The 18483-nt window shown below is 48.8% G+C and overlaps 1 protein-coding gene across 3 annotated transcripts in view; it reads left to right on the top strand.

The window, feature by feature from the left end:
- Window positions 1–18483, top strand: part of ACOT12 (acyl-CoA thioesterase 12) — a 363604-nt gene that overhangs the window by 162664 nt on the left and 182457 nt on the right. The gene's annotated exons all lie outside the window — the stretch shown is intronic.

Genomic DNA, 18483 nt, shown 5'->3' with positions numbered 1-18483 from the left:
ACCCTAGGGCTGCATTTAATCCTTGGGGCAGTCAGTTCATGGACAGTCTGCAGGCCCAGACAGCAGCATCATAGAGATGGTGCTGCTTGTTAGCAAGTGTGGACATCTGTGGCTCATGGAACGTGTCACTGTGTTCTTGCTTTTGTTTGTACCGAGCAAGAAAAGTAGTATTTTTCTGTTGACACAAATGACCGCCAAATTGACACAGGCTGTTATATTTATTTGATGGCTCAGCTCAAGGCAACACCCATGATAACATTTGAAATAGTTTTTATAATCCAATGTGTAAAATTAGCTATGATATTTGTGTAATTCTATTTTTCATTAAATATCTTGGCATAACTGATGTAATTCTGTATATGTACTACTGATGCCAACTGTACTTAGTTAGTGGGAATCTGAACTCTCCTACCTATTCACTGCATTCAAATCCTTCTTTATAATTTTAATAATGTGACTGCGATATGGAATCTTCAGGCAAGTCTGTCAGCCTGGCCTAGTTCCTTGTTTCATCATTAATAACTTCTTGATAGAATTGAGAAGAAAATACTGGAGAATACCGATGAAGATACTGTTGTGAGACATACCCACAGTAGACATGCAGCAAGAGAAGTGCTAAGACACTGACAGAGAGAAATGTACAGAGTGCTTGTGCAGACATTGAGACCTGAACAAAAAGTAGACTACATTTGCCAGATAACTGCACAGAAAGTACTCTTGTGGTGAGACACGCACAGAGAGTAAAAACTGAGACTATCAGTCGTTCATTACCCAGGAACATATGACCAATTCCGAGACATTCGTTCATCAACCCACAACCAAACATTCATGCATCTACGCACACTTTCATGCAGCTATGCGACTCCACTCATCCATCTGATCCACCCACAATAGTATGCTGCACAGACATTTAAGCATCTGTTCCTCCTTGCGTAGACCCACACTTCCGTCACTCCATCCATGGGTCCAGCCAGTACCCACTTGTCCCTGTATATGCTTATATGTGTGGTGTCTGACTCGGGGCGTGGCCAAGGTCTCGGAGATGGCGCACGCCTAAATTCCGAGCTCCGGAGGGGCCGGTGAATAATTGAGCGAAAAAGCGCCTCTGCCGGGCCGACAGAAGTCCGGACTGAGGGGTAGACTCACAGGAGGGGGCTAGGCGAGAGAGTGCCCCTCTGGTGACGGCGAAGTGAGCCCGGTGCCGAAATCGGCCTCCTGGACGGCTCGGGGGACGAGAGGCCTGGGCGCACGACTGCATCCGCGGCCTCGCGCTGGGCTGTGGCCGGGCCCGCCGGAGAGGGAAGGAGGCGACGGGACTTGAAGGTGCGGGGCCCTGGGCGTGGCCTTATCAGACGGTGAGAGAGCAGGGGGCGGCCGTGCCCGCGGGAGAAGTCGCGCCCAGTCGGGGCGTTGCAGGACGGAGTGGCTGAACGCGGGCGGCCCCGGGAGCAGACGGGCGCCGACCCGGGCGAGAGACTGCGGCCCCTACAGCGGCCATTGGGGGTGTCGGGTGGCGGAGCTGACCGGCCGGCGTGCCCAGAAGCGGGCGGCTCCAGCGGAAGACGGCGGCACCATCCCGCGGTAGGAGCGGGCAATGCGAGGCGCGAGGGGGGATAGTATGGAGTCCCCTCCTCATAGCGGCACAGGTGCTGGAGGGGCCTGAGAGCCCATGAGCTCCCGCACCGGAACGGGTGCGGCGGGGCAGCGCCCCGGGAGGCAAGCGGCCCCGGGTGGACTCGGAGACCTGCTCGAGGCGGTGATTGAGACCCGGGTAGGGCTGCAGGCCGGGGCTGTGATCAAGCGTCTGGTCATTGGACCCCAGGGGACAACGGAGGAGTTCTCCTCCATCGCGACGGTGCAGCCGAAGAGCGCCCAGCGGCGAAGAGTTATCGGGGACCAGTGCAGCGAAAGGCCGGAGTGATAAGGGAACACATGGAGAGGTCACTGGAACGGAGACGGAACCCGGGGCCCTGACATTCCCTATGGCGGCGTAACGTGCAGTAAAATCGGTCCCTTGAGGACTGCTGTGGACATTGACGAGCCTGCGTGGGACTGGTAGGCTGTTTGGGGCAAAAGTTGAAAAAGAACGATCTGGACCCACACCAACGTGGGGCCCCTGGGGGGCTGATCTGATCCCTGGGACGGGGGGACCCATTTGTCTGGACTGCAATAGGGGAGCAAAGGCGCGGAGCACCCAACGGAGAGACTCAGAAACAGTGGACCCTGAAGGGTACGGGGACCCGGCTGAGGAAAAGCCTGGGGCAAGGCAGCGGCTCATGGAGGGGAGGGAGTGACGTCTTGGAGAAGATAGACAAACACCGCCGAGGCTGCTGTCAGGGGTCCCTGGGGCGGGGCCTGCGGCCGCGCTGATGCCCTCCAAGGCTCGCCCCAAGGCCAGAAATATGGAGTCCAAGGCTCAGGCCGAGTGCGAAGAGTCGGGCGCGCAGGACCACACACAGGTCAAGGTCCAGGACACGCTAGATAAAATTCTTGGAGCGATAGAGGACACCAAAACAACGCTGCAGCGAGAGATCAGCCAGGTTGCGGTTGAGGTGAGCTTGCTGAGAGCGGAACACCACAAATTGGTAGATAGAGTCAAAGAAACAGAAACTGCCCTGGCGGACATAGCACCGAAGCAGGAAAACCTGACAGCTGAAGTGTCCTCCCTGGTTGACAGAGTGACGCGCCTCGAAAGGAGAGTTGAAGACGCAGAGGGGAGGAACAGAAGGAATAACGTACGTGTGGTGGGTCTCCCGGAGGGGACCGAGGGTACGAACATGGTTGAATTTTTGGAGAAGTGGTTCGGTGAGACGGTGGCTCCGGGGCGCCTGACCCCCTTCTACACGTTGGAGCGGGCGCATCGGGTACCGGCGAGGCCGCTGGCCCCGGGCAGGCCCCCTCGGGCCGTGATAGCTAAACTGTTACATTATAGTGACAGGGACACCCTCCTGCAGAGGACCAGGGAATCGGGCCCTTTTAAAGTCGGAAACGGGGAGGTGACATTATTCCCGGATTACACTCTGGAGGTACAAAACAAGCGAGCTTCGTTTCTGGCAGTCAAGAGAGCCCTAAGGGAGGAGGGAATCCAATATTCGCTACTCTACCCAGCCAGATTGAGAGTGATTCTGGAAGGGAAGACATCGTTCCTTCAGTCACCTGAGGAAGCCTGGGAATGGCTAGAGTCACACAGCTCCCGGGCAGGAGGGTCCACAGGAAGGGTCGCGCTTGGGAACGGGGCGCGCCGAGCGCTGAAGGGAAGGAAGCCCAGAAACCGCAGACGTATGGTACCTACCCAAACACAGAAAGAGAAAGGAAGGAAGGAGGCATTGGAGGCAGCGGCACGCATGAGCGGAGAGGCGTCACCCCAGGAAGAATCCGGGAACGAGTCTGACGACACGATGGTTTCATCTGCAGGTGAAGCGGATCATTCAACCCGAGCCCCGAAAGTAACCCCGCAAACAGCTGACGAACTTGGCTAGCCTGGACACACGGAAGGCCCTGGAGACAGGGCGCGTATTGGGATCGACCGGCCCCTCCGGGCAAGGCCACCCCCCCAGACCAGTACTCTGCCGTTTGACAATAATGGCGGGTACTGCTAATCAGAGACTGAACAAGTTGCACTGTTGCACAATTTGCTGGGCGACCTACAAGTTCGGAGGCGCCCTGGGGACTGGGAGTTGGGTCATACAGTTAAAAGTTAATAAGGCAATGTGGGAATTGGAATTGGAATGTGACAAAGTTATAGATAAAGGGAGAGGAGGCTCCGAGGCTTGGGAGGGCCGGGACAGAGCCACCAAACCGAAAATGGGCAATGGCAGATTACAATCTCATGACCTGGAATGTTAGAGGGATGGGCACTCCGGCTAAAAGGCACAAGATACTCTCCTATCTTAAGAGAAGGGGTGTACAGGTGGCTCTATTGCAGGAAACTCACCTGGCGCCTGGAGAGGGAGAGAAGTTGAGACGTAGGTGGAGGGGGCAGGTATTCGCAACGGAATACTCTGCCTACGCTAGAGGTGTATTGGTATGGATCAGGGCGGGGGTCCCCTTCACGACGATCTCTTCCAATATTGACAAGGAGGGTAGATTTGTGATACTGGAGGGGAGGCTGCATGGCGTACCGATAGTCTTGAGTTGCATCTATGCCCCTAACCAAGACCAGGTAGCCTTCATGTCAGGGTTATCGAGTCACCTTACACGCCAATGCACCGGAGAGCTATTAGTAGGTGGGGATTTTAATGCGGTGCTAGACACTGAACTGGACAGGTCTACCCCTCCTATACAGGGGACTGCGGCAATAAAAACAGCCAAAAGGGTAGGGGAGTGGTTGGACGGGTGGGGGCTATCGGATGTCTGGCGAGTGCATCACCCAACTGACAGAGATTATTCTTATTACTCGGGTCTTCACCAGGTACATACAAGAATCGATAGAGTAGTATGCACTGCAGGCCTGTTAATTAACATGACACGCTCGGAATACTTGGCCCGCACCTTGTCTGACCACAATCCCTTGTTAATAACGATGAGGGTGCCGGAGGACAGACCCCCCATACCGTCTTGGAGGATGTCCCCCTCAACACTTGAGGACCAGTCGTACAGAGAAGCCTTACGCTGTCATTTGACAGAATACATCGAGACAAACAACGGGTCCACCCCCACTAGGGCCCTGGAATGGGAGGCACTTAAGGTGGTGACGAGGGGCTTTTGCTTGGGGCAGTCGTCGGGGGTTAGACGTACACTTGAAAGGGAGCTAAATGCTCTGGAGAAAGACATACACGAAGGGGAGTTGGGACAGGGGAGAACTGCGCAGGAGAAGGAGGATTACAGTCGAGCCCGCAGGGAACACTCCCGCATTGAAGAGCAGCTTAGATGCCATGATAGACAAAAGTACACAGCATCCCTGCAGGCGGAGGAGGGTAGATCGGGGAGAATGTTGGCGTGGTTGGTCCGCTCCGGGGGGCAGGGTGAGCCTATCACATGTGTACTAGATGGGGAGGGTTCACGCAAGCTCAGCCCGGCCCAAATAAACAATGCATTCAGGGAATATTATATGCAGTTGTACGGGAAACCCAGTGATCTGCGGACAGAGTCCTTTGACGAGTACCTACAGCAAATCCCGCTACCAACTCTGAACGCAGTGGATAAAGAGGCCCTGGGGGGCCCAGTGTCAGTGGAGGAAGTAAACGAAGCCATAGCACAGCTAGCGCCAGGGAAGACTCCGGGAACAGACGGGCTCCCCATGGACTTTTACAAAAAATATAGGTCACTGCTGGCTCCCCAACTGACTGAGATGTACGCGGAGGCACGGCGACAGGGTGAACTGCCACAAACGTTGCGGGAGGTTGTGGTGGTCCCTCTCCCCAAAACTAAAGACAGGGAAGCACGGGTGACGGAGTTTAGGCCTTTATCAATGCTAAACAGTGATTTCAAAATTCTTAGCAAGATCATGGCTGCTCGATTGCTGCCCCATATGACCAAGCTAGTGCATACTGATCAGAATGGCTTTATTCCTGCCCGAAGCACCTCGTTGAATTTAAGACGGGTTTTCTCGGTGCTGCATATGCCCAGGGCTTTGAGACCGCCAGCTGGGGTTTTGTTGGCGGTGGACTTCGAGAAGGCCTTCGACTCAATCAGGTGGGATTACTTAAGGAAGGTGATGCTCAAAATGGGACTAGGGGAGGAATGGGTGAAGTGGGTGGACCTACTGTACGCTTCCCCCCTGGCTAGAGTTAAGACCGGAAAGTCGATCTCCAGTGCAATCCCAATATACCGCGGAACTAGGCAGGGCTGCCCCCTATCACCGATGTTGTTTGCCCTGGCAATTGAGCCCCTGGCGGCACAATTGCGGCGAGAAGGAGTGGGTAAGGGAATTATCTGGGGTCCGGCTGAGCATATCGTTTCTCTATATGCCGACGATATACTCCTTTACCTGAGGGACGGGGCGGGAGGTGTTGGGTGGGCGCTGGGGATTCTGGAGGAATTCGGGAGTCTATCTGGACTCAGACTTAACAGGAGAAAAACATTTGTATTCCCTGTTCTGGCAGGCTGCGCTCATCCGGACTCGTGCCCTGCGGACGTAAACTGGGCCCCGCGGACTTTTAAATATTTGGGCATACAAATATTTCACGAACTGAGCGATCTTAGGGACGGCAATCTCGGCAGGACACTTAGATCCCTGCGCACCTCGGTGGAGTTCTGGAGGTCATTGAAACTATCAATAATGGCCAGAGTGGCGCTCTCCAAAATGGTCATGCTGCCACGCCTACTCTATTACTTTGCGAACCTGCCAGTGCAGGTCCCTCCTACATGGTTCTGAGAGTTAAATGCACTGCTTAGAGAGTTGATATGGGATGTGGGTCGCAGGAGAACGGCGCTAACAACCGTCTGTAGACCGGCGCGTCTGGGGGGACTGGGTGCCCCTGACTTCGAGGCGTATTATTTGGCATCTCAGCTCCAGTGGGTGGCCGGCTGGATGGCGGGCAGGGGACAGCTAGACCTGGCAACAGCGCAAGGAATAACAGACACAGCTCGTATAGCGGCAAATATGGCGGGTAGGAAGGTCGCCCTCATAGGTGACAGCATAATGTGTAACGTGGCGTTGAAATGCTGGAAGCGTTGCGTGAAAAGGACCGGGTCGGGCCGCCATACTCTCCCGCTTTACCACTGGAGGTAGTGAGCGAGGGGGGCTAGGATTGGGGCCATGGGTGGGAGCGGGGCTGGGGGCAGTGGGGGAACTATTCAAGGAGGGGTTGCTGAAGAGCTTCGATGACTTAGTAGTAGGAGGGGTACCGCAAGGTCAATTCCTATTCTTCAGGAAGCTGATGCACACCCTAAGAGAGCACTGGAGTACAATTAATGCAGAACCCACAATCCATGGGGTGCTGCACCTCTTGTTGACGGCAGGAGAGGAACCTCACATGATCACAAAAATATACCGTGCCCAAATAGAGTCAGCTGTGGACCCCCTGCACTCCCTAAGAGAAAAATGGGAGAAGATAGCCGGGCGAGACCTGTCCGCGTCGGAATGGGCCAGGGCTCTAGCTTATCCTAGAACGATCTCACGCAACACGAGGCTCAGATATATTCAATACAATTACTTACACAGAACTTACCTCACCCCACATCGGTTGCACCGCATATATGGGGGGGCTCCCAAGGTATGCCCCAGATGTGAGGGCGGGGAAGCTGACTTTGACCACATGATGTGGGTATGCCTGAGAATCCAGGTGGGTTGGTTCGAGATGATGGCTACCCTCACGAAGTTATTCGGCTTGGAGCTCCGGCCAACCCCTGATTTGTGCCTACTGGGTCTTCGAACCGGGATTAGGTGGGGCAAGGTTGGGAATCGTTTCCTTGACCTGTCTCTGGCTCTATTTAAAAGACTGATCACGAAGGGATGGAAGTCCCCAACCCACCCATCACTAACAGAATGGAGGAACGATGTCACAAGGTGGTCCAGGGCAGAGCTTCAGGTCCTTAGGGCTGAGGAGGCGAGGGGGGTCCTTCAGACCCCAATCGCGGCGGAGTGGGAAAACCTAGTGTCTAACTGGGAAGACTTAACAAAGAGTCCGATGGAGCCTGAGGGAGTGGGATGAGCTAATGGACACGGTCAGAAGATCCCAACATAGGGGAAGTTCACTGTAACTAAGACTGAATGACTACTAAGAATCAGTTTGATCCGGATGCGGTATGAGTGTGAGGGGGAGAGCGGGATGGTATAATAAAAAGGATAAGGGAGGGTAATGACGGAACGCAGGGCAATAAAACACGACAAGCAATACCCGGGCAAGCTATCTCCCTTTTTAGTAATTCAGCAATTAAACAGTTCCTCCCACATAGGCCTAAAAGTTCATATACAGTTTGAAGTTGAGTTAAGTCTGTTAACAGGTCACAGAATACAACAGTAACGTAGGATAATGAAAATGTGAATGCCATTATAAAGTTTCAATTGGGCGAAGAAATAACTGTTGATAAGTTAAGTAAATGCATGGTAAAGGCTAACCAAATGCGTAACGTACTGCATGGACCGCAAAGCCCGGAAATGGTATAATTAGCAGAAATGTATAATCACGACAATACGTTACTGTAAGAAGAATTACACTTGTAAAAACAGCAAGTAGTTGATAACAATAAAAACAAATTTAAAAAAAAATGTGTGGTGTCTGACTCCGTGCATGTGTGTGCACACATTAGGGTATTTGTTTCATATGGATGACTTGGTATGTGTTTTCTGCTGTGCACCTAAGTTACATCAATATATAGTCATTAAAAGGAAGAATATATACACCTAAAATAATCCAGATATATTGACTTTGCCATGCTTGTTTATAATTGATTCTACTCTCTGGATCTCCTTGAATCTCCCATGAGGACAACCACTGATCTTCTTACGTTACATGAGGGACACAAGACTTTCCTGGTCTCTGAAATTTCCACTTCACAGAACACTTGCACTGCTCTTCACAAAACCAAGAAGCGTTAGAGTGCTTTATATGTACTATAATGCAGTCGCGGCTCGCTACCCTCTGAAGGGGCGGGACGGCGCATAGGAGAATTACCATTTCATAAATAAAATTAAAAAATGAAACCTTATCTCCTCTGCCGTGCTGCGCCGCTCTTCTTTCCTTCGTCACTTCAGGATGCATGCACAGGCTCCCAACCTGCCCTGGGGCCAATCCTGATGCTGCTCAAAGCTGCGTTGGGATCGGCAGCGCTCCCAGGCAGACTGGGAGCCTGTGCAGGCTCTCTCCAGCCTGGCAACTGTGTTGCTGTGCTGGAGAGAGCCTACTGCACGTGTATCATTGGCCGGCCCAAGATGGCCAGCCAAACATACATGAGGAGTGCACAGTGCACTCCCCTCTTCGTAGTCATCCCCTATGCCCTTCCCCTTTAACAATCAAAATGATAAGAACCTTGGATTATTATTGTTTCTTTTGCTAAAGCTGATTTCCAGTGGCTGCTGCTGGGTTGTGGGGGGTGGGGGACGCCATGTAATTTAAAACAAACTGGTTTCTAAATCCGATGACCTTTCATTTGAACTGTTTCCGGGGTATGAAAAAACCCAGTCTTGTCTAATAATGCTACTGCAGGGTTCTGGTACCAAAATAAACCCAGATTGAGTGGTTTTTAAAGGACACCTAAGCGATAACATGGTTTTATTGAACCACTCATTATCAGTTGACTATTTTATACATTAAATTTTAGATGCACTTTGCACGGACATCATTTTTCAAACGGGTTATATGAACAATATTAGTGCATACTGGACTGCACCCTTTGTAGTTCTGCTTTCTTGAAGCACATTCAGGGCCTGATTCACACAGGTAAACTTAGACCTAAAGTCTTTACTGATAATAAAGATAGACCTTTGGTCCAAGTTTAGACTTTTGGTCTAAACTTACACCAAACTTCTAAACTTAGACCAAAAGTCTAACTTTACTATGAGTAAACTTAGACTTTAAGTCTAAACTTAGACTTTTGGTGAAAACTTAGACTTTTGGTCTAAGTTTAACTTTGTGAATCTGGCCCTCGGTCTGTAGAAACGAGAGTCTTTCAAAGCTGCTGTCTGAGCAGTACAGCTAACAATGGCTCTGGCTGGAATTGGGATGTCCAGGTTTCAGTTATCTTTCATGAAGAGATAATGATTAAAGAAAGTTTGGTTCAGTCGTCTGGTTTGGCGAAGTCATTATCTAAATGTACTGTCATGTCTAGAAACTAATGAGGTGGTTGCAAGGACCTCAAACTTGGAAATACATCCCTTTGGCAGAAATCCACAAATTATATGAAATAATTCAGTGCTATGACATTGTCCCTTTGAGAACGAGGTTTTGAAACCACGGTTCCCGAACAATGAAAGCAGCTACAGGTATTGTATTTACATCTGTAAAGTACAGCCCTCCCTGCCATGTGGAAGAAGAGGCAGTATGCACCCCACTGGCATTAGAAGCAGTAAGTCAGCAGCACAGAAGTAGATACCAGGCAGGTATAAACCGAAAGTTACACATCTGGCCAAGCCTTTTCACAGTTCAGGAAGGCTCACCTTCCCCACTTTAATCTCCATCGAATAGGACTTAGAAGCTTGGGAAACACAATCTTTTCTAGTTTACTTTAAAAAATTTGCAAATACAAACTAGAAAGATTGAAAGGTTTCCTATGAAGGACTCGGAGGCGAGGATTATGCCTATTTTTGTTTTCGCTCATTAACACAGCAGCCACATAAACATGTTAACAAAAACTTACATTCCCCTAACCACAGTAGAAAAATAAACTTACAAACAAGTCCACAACCAATCGCACTCAGTGAGTGTCCGTAAAAGGTGCTGTCATTCTTCTGTTGCTCTCTTTCTTCCTGCGACAAAGTCGACCATGGAAGATTTCATTCCTGCTTGGAGGGCTCCATTCCTGTAAATTAGAGAGCACTCGTTAACCACTAGATACCTCATTAGAGAACTAGCGACAGCAAAAAGCAAATCATGAATCCTTAACGGTATGACCATCCGTCCATAATATTATTAACCATTGAAATGGAAAAGACATTACATCCATAATCAGATTCCATAGCCTAGGTGGGTTATGCTTCATCAGAGGGTGTGCTAATCCTCGCCTCCAAGTCCTTAATAGAATTGAAACTTTCTGTTACGATGGCTAGAAAATGTTTCATTCTGTCGGGACCGGAGGTGAAGTTTATGCCAGTTTAAAGCGTATCCATTATGAGAGCCGTCATGGAGGAGACTGGTTTGAAATCGAACCTCTTGAGGGTCTACTTCGAGGACCAGTCCGCTGCATTCATAATGTCCTCCAAGCGAGCTCCAAGAGTAAAGGCTTTTCAGGCCATTGCTCCTTGGTCAGAGTGTGCCTTGAAGATTTTGGCATCATTACTTGCCTCGTGCATTGCCCACCGCAATGCGATGGTCGGTGATGAAACTGCACGAACAGCCCTCCTTAGAGCAATCAACAGTTGCTTCTTCCCGTGAGGGTGAAGTTCCTCTGTCATGGTCTCACACGAAATGTGCAAAAAGGGACTGGAGTCCCGGCGCTTAACTGACGCAGGCTGTGAGCAGCAAAAAAAAGAGGGCAATAGAAGAGGGACAGCACCTTTTACGAACACTCATGTAGGCCGATTGGTTGTGGACATGTTTGTAACTTTATTTTTCCCCGTGGTTATGGTAAATAAGGTTTTTAGTGACATGTTTATGTGGCTGCTGTATCATTGACAAAGGAAGTTGGCCAAAACCATCATCCACGCTGGACTCCTTGACACCACCACAGGGATGACAGCAAACCACCTCAAGCTCAACTCCAACAAAACCGAAATCATCATCTTTGGCCCCAACAAAACCATATGGGATGACTCCTGGTGGCCCACCGCCCTAGGTCCCCCACCAACACCCACAAACCACGCACGCAACCTCAGCATCATCCTGGACCGCTCCCTCTCCATGACTCAGCAAATCAATGCCATCACCTCCTCCTGTTTCAACACCCTCCGCATACTGCGAAAAACCTTCAAATGGATTCCCGTAGAGACCAGAAAGACCGTCACCCATGCACTCATCAGCAGCAGGCTAGACTACGGAAACGCCCTCTACGCCAGCACCACACTCAAACACAAACTCCAGAGGATCCAGAACGCAGCCGCCCGCCTCATCCTGGACCTCCCACGACATGAACACATCTCCTCACACCTCAGATCCCTTCACTGGCCTCCGATCGACAGCAGGATCACCTTAAAAATCCTCATCCCCGCACACAAATCCCTCCACAACACAGGACCAACCTACCTCAACGAAAGAGTTAACTTCCACACTCCCACTCGCCACCTCCGCTCCGCCGACCTCGCACTCGCCACAGTCCCCCACATCCAACGCGCCACCACCGGAGGCAGATCCTTCTCCTACCTCACCCCCAAGGCCTGGAACTCCCTCCCCACCAACTTCCGCAAGACTCAGAACCTCCTGCTCTTCAGAAAAAACCTCAAGACGTGGCTGTTCGAACAGTAATCACCTCCCCCAACCCCCCTCCACCAGCGCCTTGAGACCCTTACGCGCTCTATACATTTTTTTGATTGATTGATATAATCCTCACCTCCGAGGGAGACATAGAATTCCGGCTAAAATATAGCGCAGCTTAAGTAACTTTGTAATTGTCTGTTGTTCGCCATCTAGGAACAGTTATCTGTGCGTAATGTGTGAAGCAATGCCAATAATCTAGGTTTGATGCTCAAAAGCTTTGCCACAATTTATAAGGAAGGAGCCAAACAAGACGGAGGTTTTCCTTATAGGGTCCTCCTGGTCATAAATTTAAGAAAAGAGCACTGACAAATTGTATTAAGCCAGTGCTAGAATGCAGCCTGCTACAGTGATCTGACACTTAATACCTCAACCTTGGTGTGTGTATAATAATATGCATGCATAGATCTTGTACTGCACACATGGCAGACATATTCATCTATATACGGTCAGGTCTTCATGAGAACATGTGCTGCAACTAGTTCTGGGTGCTGAGGTATTCCAAGGTATGGGCGTAGCACAGTACGACATGGAAGGTAAACAAACATTTAGGAAGTACACTAGTACAGTAAAGCTGCTGGTGTGCATATGAATTTTTCCTGGGAATAGTGAAGGGGTTCAGAAAAAGAATGATTACACTGGAACCTATAATTAAGCACATTTGTAGCCACTCGAACATTAAGAAAAGTAAAATTTCAAAATTAGGCACTAAGAGCCCTTGTGCATTGATCAACCTGAAAAGTTTTAGGAGGGATGCGGTAAAAAGATTTCAAACCGCCTATCACAGGCTTATCGCAGAGACATAATATGAGGCAATAATACACAGGTAGCAAGGTGCTTACAGTTAACTTTTGTGTAGGATACTTGAACATCAGATATGAATGTTGGTCTTCTCAGCAGCCAGTGAATGCATCTTCTGATGGCAGCATGATGTTTCTTCCTGAACTTCAAGGCTAGATGCACCTCTATATTTGAGCCCTCTGGAGATATGTCAAGATCCCCTTAGAAATCCTGCAATGGCCCCTGAGCAATACTCTAAATAGAAGTTAAATGGGAGTTAACCTGTGATCCATTGGTGCAACAAGGGTGCAATGGGCAAGTAAGGATATTGGTCCCCATCCCATGGTTTGGCAGCAAGACCATCTACTGATACCTGTTGTAATATTGACAGCTAAGGCCCAGTAGGTATCCGATAATGGAGGGGTTTGAATTTTAGGAGCAATTGTTTCCAGAGGCATAGAAGTTGGGACATATTGGCTTTGGCTTTGTGGTTAACCTGCACCTTCACTGACAAAGTATCAACCCAAAAAAATAAACGTTCTTCACTTTTTATGGAGGGGCTGTGACAAAGGAAGAAAGAAAAGGACTAAGAGGGTGGCACATTTCTGGCTTTAATTTTGGTGCCAACGAGAATAACTTGTGTTTTGTCACCATTTAATTGTACTGAATTCCATGCCATGAACGCCTCTATTTCAAAGAGCCATCTGAACAGGCAGGGGTGGCTCCTTCACAATGACAAAGGAGCATTGCCCCTCTGACTAAGCCAAGAGCTGAAAGATAAAATTATATTTAATTATCATTTTATCTTTCTGCTGCTGGCTCAGCCAGCAATGTGTTAAGAGAGGGGTGGGGGTGGGCCACGGGAGGGGGGAGAGGGGAGGGGAGGGGAGGAGAGGGGAGGTGGAGGAGGAGAGAGTACACCTAAGTGCGCATGTGTGTTTGGCTGGTCGTCTCAGGCCGGCCAAACACACATGCACACTTAGGTTTCTCCAACCCGGCTGCGTTGAACAGAAACTGCACAGATCCCAGGGTTGTGTCTGAGCAGCAGTCCAAGCCACTCAGACCAATTCTGATGCTGCTTGCTTTCATGCTAAGTGTAGCATGAAAGCAGTGCCAGATGTTCATGGGGAGCCTCTGCTGGTGTCACAGGGACTTCTGGGACACCAGACAAAGAGGAGAGGAGCGCAGCGTCTGCGTCGGGAATGGGTATGTGTGTTTTGTTGGTTTTTTTCTTTTTTAAATTCTATTTTTTTTAGCATTCTGATTGGCCCAGGAAGCTTTATTTCCCTTCTGTGCGAGTCACTCCTGCAAGAAAAATGTTGCTGCCAGCCATTACAGGACTCTGTCCTGAAGTTCTTAAAAAAATAAAATTAAAAAAAAATGTTAATTATGGGCAAGGTAGGGATACCCTGACCCCCTAGGCCTCATGGAGGGTGGGAGGATCCAGCGGGATTCCCCCTGGAGCCAAAAAAGAAAATGGGTCAAAAAATGCTACAATCCCACTAGGCTCTCTTGGGCTAAAAGAAAAAGCCTGGCAGTTGGGCCACATTTATTCACTAAAAGCCCTGGAGAGCTTACCCCACGGGATGTGTTTATAAAAGGGAGGGGGGCTGCATGGCACCCCTTCCTGAACCTCTTAAGGTCCACCAAGGCGGGCTCAGCAGCTTGTCTCAGGGTGCCCAATCCCCCGTCATAGCAGTTTCCCTGCTCACAGCAGCACAAGCAGGGAAACCTGTGTTTGCTCTAGTTTTGGGGGCTCATTTTTAAATCTCACGTCAAGCAGGAGCAAACACCAAGCCCTCTCTCAGCTGGCGGGAGCTTCAAAAAATGCTCCCACCCACTAGGAGTGGACTTAAGATCCGTTTTCCTGCCTGCATCACTGTGGGCAAGGAAACAGTTCTAAATATTGCTCCCACCCGCTGGGAGCAGCATTATTTGCTCACTCCTTATGAGTGTGAGCAATGCCGGCTTCCACTGTATGCAGGGAGCTGTCTGGTGCATATCGGCTCCCCCCACAGCCCTCAATTGACAGTTTGCTCGGTGTCTTAGGTTGGCACCTGGGCACACACCTTTTGAGCTGAGCTCTGGAAGTTGAGGTCCCCGGGCTGAAATTTGGCCCAAGGAGGGGGAGGTGCATGCCCTAGTTAATATTGTGCCTGGGATAGGGTCCCCAGGTCCTAAATTGGTGTGGGGAGGGAGGCCGTGTGCCCCCCACTCCTTGAATATACTGCCAGGCCCTGAGGGATGGGGTCCCCAGGGCTGAAATCGGCCCAGGGATAGGGGCAGCATGCCCCCATTTTCAAAATTGTACTGGGCCCAAGCTACTGGGGCCTTGGGTCCAAAATCAGCCTGGGAGGGTGCCTGCTTGCCCCCTGCCCCTTTAAAATTGTGCCAGGCCACTGGGGATAGGACCCCAGGGCCACGTGCCTCTAACCCCCTTTAAAATGGTGCAAGGCTCTGAGGAATGGGGTCCTGGAGCTGAAATTGGCCTATGGAGGTGGGGGGCCTTGTGCCCCCCCTTCAAAATTGTGCTGAGCCCTATGGGATGGGGTCTCATGGGCCAAAACCAGCCTGGGGAGTAGGGCTGAGTGCCCCCCTCATAAAAATCAAACTGGGCCCCAAGGAATGGGGTCTCCAGGGCCGAAATTGGGCTGGGTAAGGCGGCCGTCTTCCCCCCCTCCACCTGCAAATATCGCCAGACCCCAGGAAAGGGGGTCCTTGGGGCTGAAATCCCATCTGGAGATGGGGGCCACTTGCCTCTCTCCCCTAACCAGGACACCGGGTCTTGGGGGATGGGGTGAAAGAGTGGTCCTGGGGATGAGGTCCCCACGGACTAGCATGGCTTGGGGAGGGGGCCACAAGGCTCCCTCCTCCCCATTATTCAAATAAGTGGACCTGTGGGATGGAGTCCTTGTGCCTGATACTGGCTCGGGGAATGGGCCAACGTGGTACCCCTGCACTTTCATTTAAAAAAACAAAAAAAAAGGACCTGGGGGATGATTCAGTTCTCATGGCCAGGCCCTATGGCCAACCCCTCAATGACCATGACCAGCATGGACTAGTCTGATTACCATGGTTTACATTTACATATGGTAATTAAGTGTTGCTTTACATTTAAAAAAATACTATACCTTGCGCCTCCGGCGTGTACTGCTTATGACCTCACATATGACCTCACTCATGATAACGCATCCCGTCTTAGATAATTTACTTGTCTGAGACTCGTTTAGGCAGATGAATCTTTTGACCCTGATTGAAGACACCTTAGGACGAGACAATTAATCAGCATATAAATCACTAGGTCAATAATTTTCTCAATATCAATATGTGAAAGTAAACCAATCTAGATAAATGCATTAATACAGTTTGATCACACCATGACCTTTCAACCATGAATAACCACACAAAACTTGTAAGATTTACGTTATTTTATTCCCTATTGATTACACTCTACTAGCAAGTTTATTAGTATCAAAACCAGAAAACACATCAGCAATGTCACAATGTGGCAACTAGAATAAGATTTCATCAACGCAAAGATCATAAACATCAGAACAAAGCACAACGTCAACATGGATTAATTTTTGCAGAGTATCATTCAGCGCATTATTCAACAAAGCATTGATTCAGTCATTTGTCTATTTGCGTCCGTTTTAGTGAGCTCCCTAATTAACCTCGAATTAGCATTAGCAATTTGGGCTTCATGCAAAACAATTTATCAACACAAATTTAGAAAACATCTAAATATGGTCTCTATCAAAAAGTAGCAGTTTGTACCTAGAAAGGAAAGGCAAACAGACAGTTACAATTTCATTATCATATAGTTACCCTCCGTAATGGGTCAGCATATAGAGTCAGTCTTCGTCCTCAGGACATCAGTTGATTCGCCATCAGCCAGGAAACACAGCAAAGTTCAGCAAGACCGGGCAATAAGGGACACCTCCTTCATAAGGAGGAAAAGTATGAATCAGGCAGGACAAAGATAAGGATGGTTTGAAGAATTAAACAGCAAAGTCTTTAAGACAGAGTGACGAAGTGTCTAGGTAATAGCAAAGGCACGTAATGGCTGATTTCTCCTCGCGTCACGAGGTTATATTAAACGTGTTGTACAGTCCCCTAATTTCCAATTGGGCAAAATTTGGTGCATCTTTATCTCCATCCATTAATCAGGTAATCACCTCATTAGAATTGTCACTTTAGAACAGTTCTCACGTAGTTTATTGGCTCCTGTAATTGACGTCTCCAATGGTTAGAATGTCAGGTACAAATTTTTATTCTCTCAGGCTCAGTCAGTAGTTCCATTGTCTTTACCAGTTCAGGCGACCTTGTACCTGTTGCAAGTTTACACTGTTGCATTCAGCAAGAATGTCTCCTTGAGCGAGTTGAGTCTCATGAGAAAGAATTTACTACGGTTACACACATCTTCTAGCTTCTTGAAAAATACGGCTACATGTCCTTCAGCAAGTCAGCACATTGTACGTTAGAAAAGCACATTTAATATGAGACAGGCAGCTAGGCCCCGACTCATGCAAACTAAGGCCTAGTTATTACATTTTAGCGACATCTTAACATATAACTCTTAATGCTAATACAGAATCATACATTAGTACATTAATAATTCATTATTAGTCAATTTTATTAATCATCGTATACATTGGTAGCCACTCCCCGTGGGCACATTTCAAACACGCGTTTAGTAAAACACAGCAATACAATTTCTATGCGGCATCATTAGGCATTAATTTGCAAACATTTCATGTTAATTTTGATTGTAATAACTACACTCCAACAATCCCTCCTCTGATGACACTTGTCATCACACAAATCCATTGTTTAACAATCCTTTACCTTTTTAATTCCTTCATTTCGATTTCCTCTTTCTGCTTCGCCTTTTCATATTTTGCTCTGAACATTTTCTCCCTTTTCTTGTCCTCCCTCCTCGCTTTATATTTTTCCCATTTTGCTTTACTTCTTTCACTAATTTTGCTCAGTACCCATAGTCCAAATAAACAAGCCAAGACAATTACTATTCCCTGTATTAATTTTCCCAGGAACCCATGCCAAAGACCACTAAACCAACTAACCACACGCGCAAATCCCTCTCCAACCTTTTCCCAGACTCCTGGTTCTTTCAGTTCCTTCAAATCAGCACTATCTCTTGTTAGGTTAGTAAGCATACTTTTAATCTCATTACTATTGTCCGGTATGTAGGCACAACAGTGGTGCTCATTAAGCATCTTACAGACTCCGCCACTTTTCGCTAAAAGAATGTCTAAAGCAAGCCTATTTTGAAGAGTCATAGCCCTCTTCGCAGCAAGTTCAGTATCCATCGGGAGTATAGCCCCTGTGAAGTTTGTCAGCATGTTATCCACAATAGTAGACAACTTTTGAATCTTTATGGACTTCAAAACAACTCCCACTGAAGGAATTATTGCTCCAAATATGTCTCCTACTACACCAGCAGCAGTCTCTCTCTTTTGTCTAGCACGAAGTAATTCTGTCACTTTCGGAAATTTCTTTATATCATCTAGTTGATAAATCTTTGGAAAAACTATTCCCAAATAACATGTCCCATACCATCCCTTTGGAAGACGGTAATAAGCACTAAGTCCACAAATATAATAGACCCCTGGGATTGCTTGATCCATTCCATTTAGCATGAAAGTCCATTTATTCTGAAACAAAAACACATGCT

Source organism: Pleurodeles waltl, chromosome 1_1, assembly GCF_031143425.1.
Source record: "Pleurodeles waltl isolate 20211129_DDA chromosome 1_1, aPleWal1.hap1.20221129, whole genome shotgun sequence".
Lineage (NCBI taxonomy): Eukaryota > Metazoa > Chordata > Amphibia > Caudata > Salamandridae > Pleurodeles > Pleurodeles waltl.
This window is presented reverse-complemented; position numbering and strand designations above follow the sequence as displayed.